Source organism: Sus scrofa, chromosome 8 (genome assembly GCF_054392235.1).
Source record: "Sus scrofa isolate SSC_HxYL_T2T_F1_AM1 chromosome 8, Sscrofa_HxYL_maternal_Yorkshire_Landrace_v2.0, whole genome shotgun sequence".
Classification (NCBI taxonomy): Eukaryota; Metazoa; Chordata; class Mammalia; order Artiodactyla; family Suidae; genus Sus; species Sus scrofa.
Window position 1 is genome coordinate 125,392,996 of NC_139390.1, and position 15,066 is coordinate 125,408,061.

At 37.9% G+C, this 15,066-nt stretch overlaps 1 protein-coding gene across 7 annotated transcripts in view; it reads right to left on the reverse strand.

Moving 5' to 3' along the window:
* The window catches only part of BANK1 (B cell scaffold protein with ankyrin repeats 1), a 546,413-nt gene that overhangs the window by 126,858 nt on the left and 404,489 nt on the right, over positions 1-15,066 (reverse strand). The window contains exon 8 of one of the 7 annotated variants that reach the window (XR_014813318.1): positions 1,923-5,461. The exons of the other annotated variants lie outside the window; for them this stretch is intronic. The gene's annotated coding sequence lies outside the window, so the exon portion shown is untranslated. Of the gene's footprint in view, positions 1-1,922; positions 5,462-15,066 lie in introns of those variants that run through there. 7 annotated transcript variants of the gene reach the window in all.

Here is a 15,066-nt window from a genome sequence, read left to right on the forward strand (position 1 = left end):
TGCGACCCACACCACGGCTTGCAGCAACGTCAGATCCTTAACCCACCGAGTGAGGCCAGGGATCCAACCCACAACCGCATGGTTCCCAACTGGATTCATTTCCACTGCACCACGACGGGAACTCCAGGCCCTTCCACTTTTGCTTAAACATTCCAGTGATAAGGAACATGTTCCTTGCAAAGAAAACCATCTCCAATTGTACCGGTTTGATTATTAGAAAAGTGTTACCTACTTTGAGGCCCAGATTATATTTTGTGATGGTCCCCAAATATCATATAGAAAATTTTACTTTAAAATATTTAATATTATATTTAATGAACTGGGTAGCATTTTTAAAATCCCATAGAAATTATTTCAAAAATGCTTATTTGGGAAATATTCTAGTGTTCTTTTCAGTTTAACTCTTATAGAACAGTCACTATCCAGATACTGTGGTAAATATTTTACATCGATGATTGCATTTAATCCACGCAATGAGATATGAAATAAGCACTACTGTGTCCATTTTGTAGAATAAGTTACTGTGTAATTTGTCTCAGGAAACATTGATGGTTAATTTATGGAACTGGGATATCACACACAGACTCTTAATCATAAAGCTATTATTAAATACTTTTCCAGTGTATTTTGCTTTAAATATAGATTCTTTTATGTCACTTCTAAGGGAGAAGTTTGTAACTCAAAAATGTCAGTGATCTTACATAACTTTCACTAAGGAAAGTGCCTGGAAAGAGACAATTTTCTCCTCAATAAGAAATCCAATATCACGTTCTTGTTACATAACCACGCTGCATTGTCTTTCAAGAGGCTGACATACAACAACATACTGGGCTGCATTTTTCTGGTTTTATATAATGGAACAACAACTCAAGTGCTAAAATGCATGATATGAAAAGGAAAAGAAACTCTGGCTCTCATTATGGGCTGGAGTTACAGATCGAAGGGACGGCACCTAAATTGCAGTAGGCAATGAAATTCAACTTTATGTCAATAACACTGAGAAACAGGAAGGGCCCTCCTCCTAGAACTGAAAACAGTTCTTTTCTTAGCTAAATCTATAATCAATCTTTCGAATAAGCTCTTGGTAAGTGTGGTACATCAGGAAATACAATGGCTGTGTCAGAAAGATATGTATTCCTGTGCTAACCATAGGGTCTCTCTTAGTAATGACTTTGCTGCTGATTCTGGCTGCTCACCCCAGCTAATGAAACTTCCCTTGCCACACTGGTGCCTGTATGTGCAGCAGCTCCTCTGTCACCCTCCTGGTTTCTAGAATACCTGCCACTGTAGCCTTTATGAGCTGTCAGTGAGGACTGCACAGCTTCTACCCATGGATTCAACATATTAACATAATCCCTGGTTAAGAAAGGTTTCTTTTTTCTTTTCATTAATTAATTCAACTCATGCCCACCCATCACCAACTTTCACATTTTTAAAGTTGGGCTCTATGAACTATACATTGATCTCCATGAAAGACAAACACAAATTTTATAAAAAAAATTTTTTTTCTGGTGCTCAAAAGTGCTGTCTCATCTAGTAGTGAGAGATTCCTTTTGATGAAATACAAGATTCCCTCCCTTGGTGACTTTTAACATGTGTGGCATTAAAAAAAAAAAGCTTATTATGTTTCAAATAATTAAATTTGACTATCAAATATTCTGTTCAGAAAACTGATCGCATGTTTGGTGAATTGTGAGACAATCAACTTAGAAAAATTCACAAAACTCAGTGGATGTACATTCACGGGTATCTCTTTTTCCCTGTTACCATCTTGGTAATTTTCTTTGTCAACAAGCGAGCCATCCCAGCCTTTTCTCAGTCTATTCCCACTATCAGTCTGGTCATCTTGCTAGTTTAGAGCCTTAACAAAGAGAATTCTAGGACCCTGGAGTTTACCAGCACCTTACTAAAGGCTTCTCTCTCTTTTCTTTCTTTCTTCCTTTTTTTTTTTTAATTTTTATGGCTGCACCTACTGCACTGGAAGTTTCCAGGCTAGGGGTTGAATTGGAGCTGCAGCTGCCAGCCTATGCCACAGCCACAGTAACATGGGATCCAAGCAATGCCAGATCCTTACCCCACTGAGCGAGGCCAGGGAACGAACCCACATCCTCATGGATACCCACTGAGCCACAAAGAGAACTCCACTAAGGGCTTCTTTGAATGTGGAAGTAAGGAAAAGAACAAGACCCCCACAGATGAGCCTTAAATTTCTTAGAATGTAAAAATCACCTTGATTATTTCCTCAAAGGGAGGTTTCGTAGGGAGGGTGCTGTGAATTGATTTATCCTCCCCCAAAAGTATCAGTCCTAATTCCTGGTATCTGTGAATGTGACCATGTTTGGAAATGGGTCTTTGCAGGTGTAATCTTGTTAAGACAAGTTCGTGCTGGATTAGGATGTGTCCTAGGTTCAGCGACGGATGGCTTTTTTAAGAGGGTCATGTAAAGACAAAGGCACACAGAATACACACAGAAGAGCACCCTGGAGTGCTAAGGAAACACTAGAAGCTCAGAGAGAGGCATGGAATAGATTATCCTTCAGAGCCTTAAGAAGGACTCAGCCTTGCTAATGCCTTGATTTCATACATCTAGTCTCCAGGACTGTGAGAGAATAAATATCTGTTGTTTTAAGCTGCAGTTTGGGACACAAATACAGAAGGCAGGAGGTACAAGACAGCAAAAAAATATGAGGCTCGACATATGCACCACCATCTCATCATTGACAAAATATAAGGCAATCTCTCTACTTTTGAAAAGTAGCAACTTACAAATTCCTATGAAAATGAACTATCAGATATCAGGTGTCCACAATCAGGGAGAGAGGGAACCCCAGTAGGAGAAGGGTACTTCTTGGCATACTTGGTCTGCCTTAGTTCAGAACACTTGGCTTTTTTGCTCAATGGATCCAGAAAACAAGAAATAGCGCAGGCTAGCAAGTCTGCTGCAAAATTTCAAAGTGCTATGATTATTTGTTTTACAAATCTGTTCTCATCAGCCTATTTTCTCCATGCAATCCTGCCATACTGTGATCTTGATAGTCACTGAGCAAGAACAGAGATGCTGGTAAATGTGGGCAGGTTTCTCATTGTTCATTCTTTGAAGATTAGTGTTCTGCACATGGCATATTCGATAAATACGATAAGAGATAGGCAAAAACAGATGGGAACATTTCAGTTCCTCCTCACCTATTATTTTTTGCTACCTTTGTTCTCATCTTAATGACATCATCTTTAGGGATGAAAGAACACCACTGTATTACCCGAGGGCTCCTACAGGTAGCAAAGCTTCAGGTAACAAAGTTTCTTTTTCATTTCATTTCACGTCAGTCATCAAAGCCTTGGTGTAGGAACTAACCTTGACTCACCTCCAACCTCTCCATTTCACCTGTTTAAATAGGTGTGAGGTGCCCTCTATGGGTGCAAATGGAGGTAAAAGGCCTTTCCTGGTTGTTCACTGATCATTAATCATTAGCATAAGGATTTCTGGTTTTTTTCCCTTTTGGTCGTCAATTCATTAAAAAATAAAACAAAAGCTAGGAACATTGACACAATTAATTTGATTGTAATAATAGTCAAAAATCACCTGGCCTGAATGGGACACGGCCATGCAAGACGTGGGAAGAGTACAGGCTTGACATCATCCAGCCCTAGATTTGAAAATCTGCTATGACTGTGAAAAGGTTTATCAACAGCTTCTATCCCACTTCGGCTAATATGTCCAACCCAAAACACCTGCCTCATTGTTTGCTGCAACCAAGGCCTGACATTCGTTTATCTGACAAATATTTACGTGCAAAATATTTATGTGCAAATGTTTCATATGCTGGAGACATGACAGTAACCCAGATTTCTGTCTTCAGTCTTATAGTATAATAGATGTTTTACAAAATTATAAGCATACATGAAAAACTCAATAGATGATAGTTATTTCTGCTGTTATTACCGTTATCATAAGTACTACAGAATTACTAAATATAAATGTCCTTTTTGTGGAAGTTTTATTTTTTATTGAGAGCAGTGCCTAGGAACCTACTGCAGACACGAAATGGTTTTGTACTCAAGAAATTTCACTCTGAAGATAAACGCAGAAAATCACAGTAATTCGAATACTACTAGCCCACATACACAAGCATGCATACTTAGATATAAGGTACTTTAGTACTTAGGGTCATTTATTGATTTCTGTAATAGGTTAAAGCCACAAGTAGATGGTCTAGATACCAGACAGTTATTAAAAAAGCATCCTCCAGGTACTCACTTTTTTCTAGAGGGAAATGTACTAAAATAGCATGTGGCCATCCCTCTGTTAAAGGTGAGCTCTGAAATGATACGTCCCACACTTCTCTACTGCTGAGCATGAAGTTATGGTTCTTTTGTTTTACAGGGATGAAAGGGCTCTGAGTGTAAAAACTGGAAACAAAAAAGGTCACTTGTATTGACAGCTATTTAATTTTGGCCAGATTGTGTCAAAGGAAAAAAATCCCAGCTAACATTTTTGGTTTCTTTTTTCCCTATGGCTTTGAATGCAATTGAATAATTATCCTCAGTTTCATACTGAAAGAGTGGAATAACAATTGCAGCTATCCTCTTCCACTTGAGTTTATCACAGCAAAAACAATACAGAAAAAAATGTCAAACCAGCATTTTTGTCTCTGACTTCTCCTCATAGTCTATAAATGTCTGTATTATATCAATGAGTAAATCTACAGATTTGTGTTTCTTACAAAGGGATGTTCTAAGCTAACATCTTTTGAATTTCAAATGGTAAAAATAAAAATATCTTAGTTCAAGGAACTGTAGAATGATAATGAAAATAATAAGAAACAGTACAGATATTTCAACTGTAGGTGTTGACTGTTAAAGTAACTGTTTCTAATTATCTCTAACTTCTCCGCGTACATTGGTATTTGGGTTGAAGTTTATGAAAACAGTCTTTGGCGAATAGAACAATAACATGTTTACCAAATTTTTAAAAATTACATTTTTCTAAAAACTCATTTTTGTGTTTTGTTAAAAAAAAAACTTTAAAGACCGTTGAGCTCTTAAGCAAAAGGTATGCTAGTATCAGTGTTTTGAAATCATCTCTTCATTTTAAAACACTTTTAGATTTAAAGCAAAACCATGAAGATAGGGGAGAGTTTCTAGGTACGCTACCCCTAGTTTCCTGTTACTAAGATCTGACATTAGTGTGGTACATCTGTCTTGACTAGTAAAGCAATAGTGAAACATTACTATCAACTAAAGTCTGTATTTTATTCAGATTCCCTTGGTTTTTATCAAATGTCCTTTTACTGTTCCAAGATCCCACCAAGAATACTGCACTGCATTTAGTTGTCATGTCTCCTAAGGTTCCTCCTGGTTGTAACAGTTTTTCAAACTTTCTTTTTTTTCTTTTTTTTTTTCTTTTTTTTAAGGGCCGCACAGGAGCCATATGGAAGTTCCAAGGCTAGGGGTCAAATAGGAGCTGTAGCCACCAACCTACGGCACAGACACAGCCACAGCAATGCAGGATCCAAGCCACGTCTGCAACCTACACCACAGCTCATGACAACACTGGATCCTTAACCCACTACATGAGGCCAAGGATCGAACCCAAGTCCTCAGGGATACTAGTTGGGTTCATTAACTGTGAAGCCATGGCAAGAACTCCCAAACTTTCCTTGCCTTTGATGACTTCTCAGTGATAAAAATTATTGGTCCAGTGGTTTGCAGAATGATCCTTAAGAAGGATTTGCCTGATGTTTTCCTTGTGATTAGACAGACGGCAGAGGTTTGGGGGAGGAAGACCACGGAGATGCAGAGCCAACCTCCACACATTACATCTCATCTGTGGTGCAGATGATCAGCATCACAGGTGATGTATCCTTGCTCACCTGGCTGGGCAAGTGCCAGGTTTCTCCACTGGAAAGGTACTCCACACCGTACTTCATGTCTTAGTTTTTAAAAGGACATCATTATACGAGGTGCAGTTCACACTTTAGGGACACAGATTGAGCACCGTTTTAATCTTAAATTTGACTTGAAATTTTCCCAGTAGGATGCTACAATTAAGTTTATTTGAAATAACTGGTTTTCAAAGAAAAAAGCAAGAACATTTCCATGTAGGACAATGGTGTCCTCCCTTACTGGGGCACTCGGCTGGGAGTAATGTTTCAACTCCCAGCCTCCATAAGTTCATCTGCGTAGGTCTAAGTTTCTCTTTAAATCTGCAGAACTACATAGTTTTTATCTGCATCCAGTACCTCTTGCTCAACTCTTTAAACATTTACCCACGGTGCATATTATAAAAATCGTCTTCTTGAAATTTAACACTCATTGCCTCTCTTGTGTGGCTAATATATTTTAGAGTTATTCCTGCGAGAAACTAGAATCAGCATAATAATGGAAACTTTCCACCGGTCGGTCCAACCAGTCCTCTTTTATCACTTTCCTTCATCAGTCTGCTCATCCAGAGGCAAGGAGGCCAGCATTCCCAGCAATGCTAGGATTAATATTTCTTAGGGTCTCACCTGTGCAGGAACACACGCATGCGCTTTACTTCCTTAAACGAAATGTAGTTTATAGGTATTCCTGCCCATGGTTAAATTAATAAGCTGCTCTAGAGACAATCTGAGCCCAAGTCATGTGGCATATTTTTTCTCTTTATTTTTCCCCAGCATTTTACTTTGGTAAGCCACGTGTACTTCTTGATAAAGAAATTCAGGCTCAAATTCAAATAGCATTGAATGTTTGTGTCTGGAACTCAATCTGGTAGACATATTCCTCTATGTTATATTTTAAAGTCTACATACTGATCTTATGTACTTACTGCTTCTCCTAACTAGTCAAGGAGAAAGAAGCATGGTTTCCCCATACCAAGGGATAGTCATGTTCTCTATTGTTTGAAATGTTAATTCAGCATTTAACTCACAGTCAAACGCATAATAAAATAATAGCTGCTACTGAAAGCTGATCCTGTGTCAGGAACTGTACTAAGAGCTTTACATAAAATGTCTCACTCAGTGCCCCCAATAACTCTATGCAGTGGGTTCCACTGGTGTTTTTATTTTATATTTGAGGAAATCGAGACTTAGGGAACATGTTAACTTGACTATATTATGGTTCTAATTAATGCCGTTCTGGTATTTATGTCTCCTGTCTTGGAACTTACAGCTCTGCAGTCCACTCCCACACTGACTTGGTATGGCCACAGGTCAGTGGCAAACAATGCAAGCAGAGAGTTGAAAAAGAGCTTGCTCCTCTCTGAATTCTGTATCACTTCTCTGTGTTTATCAAGACGATCAGCTCAGGTTAGCCTGCCGATATGGCTGATCTAGCCTGCTGGGGAAATACAAGAGCCACATGCCTATGTGATGACATGGAGCAGTACCAGGTCATCCTTGTCCTAAACAAGGCAGCTCCCTGCTGACCTGTCCAGCTGACCACAGTCACAAAAGTGAGCCCAGACCTCAGTGACAGGGCCAGGACTTGGGGGATGGGGGAGTGGGACAAGTGAGGTACTTGTATGGCATTTAAGAGATTTCGTACTCAAAAAACTCAAAAATAAATAATATTTTAATACGATAGTTCATAATTCAAAAATAATGCAAAAAACCCAGGACGAACAAAATATCAAGATTTTAAATAAAAATGAAATCAGAATTACTAGTTTTCCCTTCACCTCAGGTGCCAACTCATCATGGCACAGCACTGTTCAGCAGAACCGCCCAGCCAACCCAAAGAATTATGGGCATTGCTTCTTACATATCAATAACAATACTGACAGGGATTAATTTCAAGGTCACATAGATAATACTTGGGGAACCTGTATTCAAATAAAAGCAACTTGCCTACAAAGCTCACTTTCACACCCTTACATTAACCAGATACATACCTCACATATATTCTTATATGTACATATACAATGTATATGAAATATGTATTACTTCCTCACAGAGAAACATTTCATCGAAAAAAATTCTGATCTTGAGAGCCTGACAATGAGTGAGTGCTGTTGTGGTTAACTCTGAAGTCAGATAACCTGGGTTTGAATCCAAGTTTTCAATCTATCAGCTATGTTCTCTTGGAAGGTTACTTCATCCTCATCTTGAAAATACAAACTATAGATTATATGCCATAATTTTTATTAGAATTATATGAGAATTTCATATTAGAAGGCTTAATACAATTTTTATTCTAGTATGTCCAAAGTGCTAAATAAAAGTTATTTTATTTGGAACGTAATAATAACATGTATTTTCATCTCCCACTTACATTATGTTCCTGATGCACTCTACTTTCTTTTTTTTAAATTTTCTTATAGTTGATTTGTTTTTTATTTTTTTTTAATTGTTATTTCCCAATACAATTTTTTTTTTCTACTGTACAGCATGGTGACCCAGTCACACATACATGTAAACATTCTTTTTTCTCACATTATCATGCTCCATCATGAGTGACTAGACATAGTTTCCTGTGCTGATGTACTCTACTTTCAAGCCTAACTTCTCTGAGGCTTATTCTGACAGATAAAGTAAAGGTGAGGACAGAACAGGTTATTTTTTCAGCCTTCTTTTTTTTGCATTTTTTAGGGCTGCACCCATGGCATATGGAAATTTCCAGGCTAGGGGTCAAATCAGAGCTACAGCTGCTGGCCTACACCACAGTCACAGCAATGCAGGATCCAAGCCTTGTCTGCAACCTACACCACAGCTCATGACAATGCCCAATCCTTAACCCACTGAGAAAGGCCAGGGATCCAATCCGAATCCTTATGGATACTAGTTGGGTTCATTACCACTGAGCCATGATGGGAACTCCTAGCCTTCGTTTTCAAAGCAATATTTTTATTAAAAAAGAAAAACTTCTTTTTTTAATTCACTGGCTTCTATTATTATATCTGAAACCAGGTCTGGTGGATTGATCATGGGGCATTGCATAAATAAAATCTCATGTAGACTTAAGAGAAATAGGAAAGCATGCTTTTCTAGACTTGGTGGCTTGCAGTAGGAAGACAGCTGTTAAGATGCCACCTTCCTGGCTGGAGCCACAGCCTCAGGTACAGCTGGATGCAGCATCTAGCTATTAAGGAGCCCAAAACATCAAGACCCCTTGGATAACCCCAACCTTCTTTCAGGCCCTGTGTCCATGGTGCCTTGGGAACAATAGCATGATGTTGGTGGTGAGGTTTCTTCATAGATGCATCTGATGCAGCCTCACTGACTGAAGGCATTTTAAGAGAGAAGTAGAGGGCTGAAGGAAGGAATAGTCATCCAGAGACTGAGTTTCCTAAAATGACTCTTTTGATTATTGAACTGTACTGAATTTACTAGATCCTAATAAATGATCCCCTTCTTCACCTTTGAGATGAGGACATTATGAAGATGACAAAAATCTAAATCAAATGTTTTATTTGTAATCTGAGGGTCAGCTGTGAATCTGCAACCTGTTACATGATTACATAACCTCAGAAGAAAGGACTGGTTACAAGTTCACAGGGCAATTCTGCTCAAAGGTGGTGCACAGGGCAGAGAAAGCTTATGTGGATGGGGCACCAACAGCATCCACTGTACAGGCTCAAGTAGCTTTGGGTGTTGATCTGTGGTAGGTAGTCCCCTAAAGTGCTACAATTTTAAGACGCTTGTCATCTTTTTCTTTTGTAAGGCTATGCTCTCTTTTCTCTGCAAAATACCAGTAACAGGAATGCTTACAAAATGAGTACATTTTTATTCAGATATCGAATAATACATACTCATTGTTTTATTTAATATACCAATTGCTACGTCCAATTAATAACACAAACATTACTGATTCCTTCTAGTGTCTAGCATATTGCAAACACATATAAATGTTTAGATATGAGTGAATATTTCTGAAAAGGAAAGAACTGTTGCTTGTTAAGAAAAACTGACTGAATTTATATCACTCCCAGGAGATTTTCAATGACTTACAGAAAGGGAGGAAAAATAGTCTTCAAAAATATTTTATATCATTGATTCTCTTGTTGTAATGGAGGAAAATAATAAGCAAACATAAGAAAACTCATAGCAATAGCACGTTATTTAGTAGGGGTAAAAGAAAAAGATTTGTGAGACCAAAATTTAGTGGAATTACTCATAAGAATAAATGTGAAGCACGATTATATTTCCTTTCTTGGGTACGCATGGATTTAATTTTATAATTTACAATTTTCCATGGTTTACATGTTGAATTAATGAATCATAAGGAACAAATTTGCAAACACTCCATCTAAAATGTACATGGAAAAATAATGTAAAATAATGCCACCTGGAGCTTTCATGAATCAGACCTCAAGCATCTGTGCTTCTTTCTGAACCTGACAGACATCTTTAATAAATTCAATTAAATGGACCCTTCAGTTAAGTTTTCTATTTCCAGACTCTCAAGGGCACCCAGGGGTTCACACATTGACTAATCTTCTATGACATGGAGGGTATGGGTCCCGAATTGGTTGAGGAACAGAATACGTGATACATGTTATAGCATCTTCAACCACAAATCTCCCTCACGGCTCCTGACAATTGTTGGGTTTTGTTTGTTTGTTTGTTTGTTTGTTTGTTTGTTTGCAGATTTCTCATTAGAATACATCTACTTTGAATGAATGCTAAAACTTCAATGACTATCAGAGGTTACTGAAATCCTGAGGTCAGGTCACATTTTACCAAAGGCAAATACCTGTCCAATAGACCACAAATTGGAGGAATTCTCAGTTCTCAGATGCAGTATGGATTGTATTTGATATCTGTCCTATAAAGAGTTTTTCCTTCACTTCCCTGGAAAAGCATCTGGAATGGAGAAACTTAAAGGTCCCCTGCCCTTCTTTTTTTAAACAAAACTTCGGAGTATAAGAGGAGAATTAAGTTCCCCTACATAGAACATTTTAAATATGACAGTAAACCTATAATATACTGAGTAAACTGTTTCGGTCACATTGTCTCCAACGCAGCATTCCTTGTAAATGTTGATTTTTTTATTATTATTATTCCCAGCTTTATGACAGCTGGGAAATTGACATTCAGGAATTTGGGTATCTATTGAAGTCAATGAAGAAAGGTTGACTAGGTCAGAGTTAAGTAACAAGATCTCTAACAACCCACAAGACCTCCGAGCTGATCTCCATCCATTCATCCACACTTGAGAATGTTATTTGGCAAGCGAAGTACCTACTTAACTGTTTCATTTTTCAGGGCTTGCTTCTCTGCATGCGCAAGATGTAGCCATGGGGGGAAAAATGTTCAACCTAAAGAATTTTGTCTAAACTATTAAGTTTATCCCAAAAGAATATTCATTACTTTGCATTCTTGATATTATGTAGAGTAATGACTTTATTAGTAAATTTTTTTCTCTCCTAAATGGTCATTAGCCACATGGTCCTCTAAAAATATCACTGGGGATTGACACTGTATTTTGTTATTCCACAGGGGTAAGGCTGCTTTTGGAAAATCAAGAAATTTGCCAAACTTAGCACCTCTCCAACTTCCCAGTTTTTTCAAAGATTACCAAGAGTGATCTCTTCGTCTCAATAACCTGGCATGTAATAAAATTGAGCTTGCAAACTTGGATTCAATTAAAAGAGTGAGATGGTCTTAAATTCCTGCTAGGTTTTGAAATCCTTCATGTTGCTTTGACTTTTCTAATTTGAATGTGCTTCATGTCAGGGGAGCCAGAAACAAAAGTCTTTGTATTCTGTCATCCGCTAATATCAGAGCAACCACTGCAAGCAGAGTACCTGGCTCTTCTTTACTGTTCTATGTCAAAACAGAGGGAAAGAACATCCTCTCCTCGGCTTTAATATTTTCCTCAAATAAAGGCTTAATTAATGCAACTGAACAAATCCTTCAGAGCATCTACGGGTGCCATACTCAAGATGGTGCACACATGGACTCATGCCCCTAAGTTTTATTTAAATCTGTCCCTACTGGCCTGGTCTCCTCTCCTCTCATCTTCTCTACATGTTCTTTTTACGTATGAGCTCATCAAAAAACTTATTATATAATTTCGTTTACTTTTGTATGAAGTTTCCTCTCCATATTTCCTAATTATGACTGGAAGATTAAAATTTCATTGGTTTGTGTTTATTACTGGGTTATCTTTATTTTCTCAGGCAATTATTATTACTATTTAATAATCCAAAATTACGTTTGCTTATTATTATTGCTGTTAGTCCAAACTACTTAGAGATGAATTTTTCTGCAGGGTAAGGGACGAATACATCCTATGTTAATTTTTTTATTTATGTATGTATTTATTTATGTATCTAGGATGCACCATGGCATATGGAAGTTCCCAGGTTAGGGATCGAACTCCAGCCACAGCTGCAGACTATGCCACAGATCTGGCAACATCAGATCCTTAACCCACTGTGCCAGGCCAGAGATCAAACCCATGCATCTGTAGGGACCCAAGCTGCTGCAGAGACAAGCTGGATCCTTATTTGCTGTGTCACAGCAGGAAGTCCTCCTATGGTGATTTTAAAGGAAGAGGGGCCCATGCTACATGGATAAATGAAGTCTTTGCTCACTATCATACCTCGTGTTTTTTTTTACCAGTATTAAATACTCATCAGGAAAGCATACTTCCCATTCTTCCAGCTGGGGGTATAGAGTCCGTGTGCTGATGTCCTTGCATCTCTCTCCTCTACTCTCCTGTGTCTGCCCAAATATGTTTCAATGGGCTGCTACCCTCAGCTTTCTCATTTTCATTCATTCATTCAACAAATATATAATGAAAGTCTCCTTCATGCCAGGCACTATGCCACAAACTTAGATATAGCATTGAACAAAATGGAGCAGAGTTTCTGTGCTTGTGGACTTTACAGGACAATGGAGGGAAATAATCAGCATGAATAAGAGAACTGTCTAACATGTTAACAGGTAATAGGCAATGAGGAGAAACAAAAAGAGAGCAGAGTAAGAGGAATCAGGAGTACACGTGTAGTGGAGAGGACAGTATGATGTTAAGTGTTCCATTCAGATACACCATTTATACACTCCTCTTACTGCCTGTCTTTCCTCCACTTCCATAAGCCATTTGGGCGTCTTATTTGGTTTCACCATTTATTTGGTATCACCATTTTCATTTTTTTCACCTCACTGTGGTAGAATTCTACATATAGCTTTGATTTGTATATTATTAAAAACTTTGCTTTATAGATTCTACTAACATTGGACTCTTTCTTACTTTCTCCCGAAAATCACTGGGGGCTTCTTCTACCACTGATGTTTGCGATGAGAAATAAGATCCTCCATGTCACACATGGATGGCAGAGTTTGGCAGATAATGGCAGGTAGCCAAATACAGAAATGCCAGCTGAGGATGGGATGCTATGAATATAGGAAAGGTAAGGTACAGGAAACAAAAATAGCGAAGCAGTCACTTACTTGACTATATCGCTCTATTCTTTCTCGGAAAATTCTTGTCCTGAAATATCCAAAATGTACTGGCCTTTAGCATCTCAAATGTTCAGTTTTACTATTTTATCTTCCTTTTCTCCTTTCAGATATCAGATTACAGTAGTTTTGAATTGACACTGGATGTACCTGCTTTAAATTTTTTTCTTAGTCTTCATGAGATAACTTCACCCTTCATCAGCAGATGAGCATTCCATTATCATGCAACAGGCCGAGAAAAAGAAACTCTGTGCTTTGGAGGCTTTACTGTATTTATATGTTCACTTTTCATATATGCCTTATTTATTTTTCAGAGTCACAAACTTCAGCTACAGGGTGAAACAGAAATAATATACAGGCTCCTAAATGCCTCTATTCCCAAATGCTTCTCTTTCCGAGTTAGAATAAAGAACTACATGCAGATAGTAAAATAGTGCTCTGTACTCTCAAAGTGATGAACTATCAAATAAAAAGTTTATACAAGTATGAGGTGCTATACAAGCAAAAGATATCTATCCTGTTATTGCTTCTGCTCAATATTCCTCACAAGATCTAGTACAATGCAGGGTCCTCAAAAACTCAAAAAAAAAAAAAAAAAGCCCTTAAAAATATTGACGCAGTTTTCTTTTGAGTTAAGAACATTTAAGGCCTACAACTCACTCTGGTATTATATTTCTAGCTGTTTTTTGTGTTGTTGATCGCACGAATTCTGTTGATTCATGGCTCACTGAATCATTTTTGACTTGAAAGAATTAATCTTTCCAGTATAAATGCTATAACATTTAAGCAAAGATGTGAGTTTTGCCTATAAAATTGAGACAATAATACCTCATCAGGTTGTTTGAATGGTGAGTAAAGTGGCACATACTTAGTGCATGACACAGCACCTGAGACATGGTAGAGATGCAAGAAATATCTGCCCTCCAAAGAAGTAAAAATTTGTAATCATAATCTGCACAATGATAGAAGAAAAAAAAATGTTGTCAATAACAGACCTGGCCTTCCCAAAGTCAAATTCAAGTTTAAATCCATGTGGCCATGATGAAAATCATTTTAAACTATGAATGAAACAAGCTTAGTCATGACCCATTGTGATATTATTTAAACTTTCCAAAGGTGTTTTTGATTTAATCCAAATGTGAAAGGCCCTTAGTGCATATATCAAAACACAGTACCTCAATCCCCAAAGCTAGAGGAGATGTAAAATAAAGCATCTTTCTGAGAATTCAGATAAGATTCTTTCCCTCTACAAGTCTGTGCACCTTTGGGAACACCAAAGCCTCTTCTTTAGAAAATATCTGGGGCCTGAGTAGAATTTTCCATTTGAAATGCTCTTATTTGTTTGGTCCACAGTGGCTTCTTCCTGGTCCCTCTTATTCATACATATTTCTTTTACTTCTCTAGAGAACATGAATAACTATGTATAACTAAAGGGTTTTGAGGAGAATAAGGGACTCTGGGAAACACAGCAGGAAACCCAATTACATGTGGAGTCAGAGAAAGTGATGCTTTAGTTGAGATATTGATGATGGAAGTTGGCCAAGTGTACAGGGTTGTCAAATGTCCTAGGGCATAGGTTCAAAGTTCCTAAAGCCCTTTCTGAAGGAAGGGGAGACCATGCAACTTGAGGAACCAAGGGAAGTCTGATATGATTGAAGCAGAGGGAAGAGGGGAGACTGGG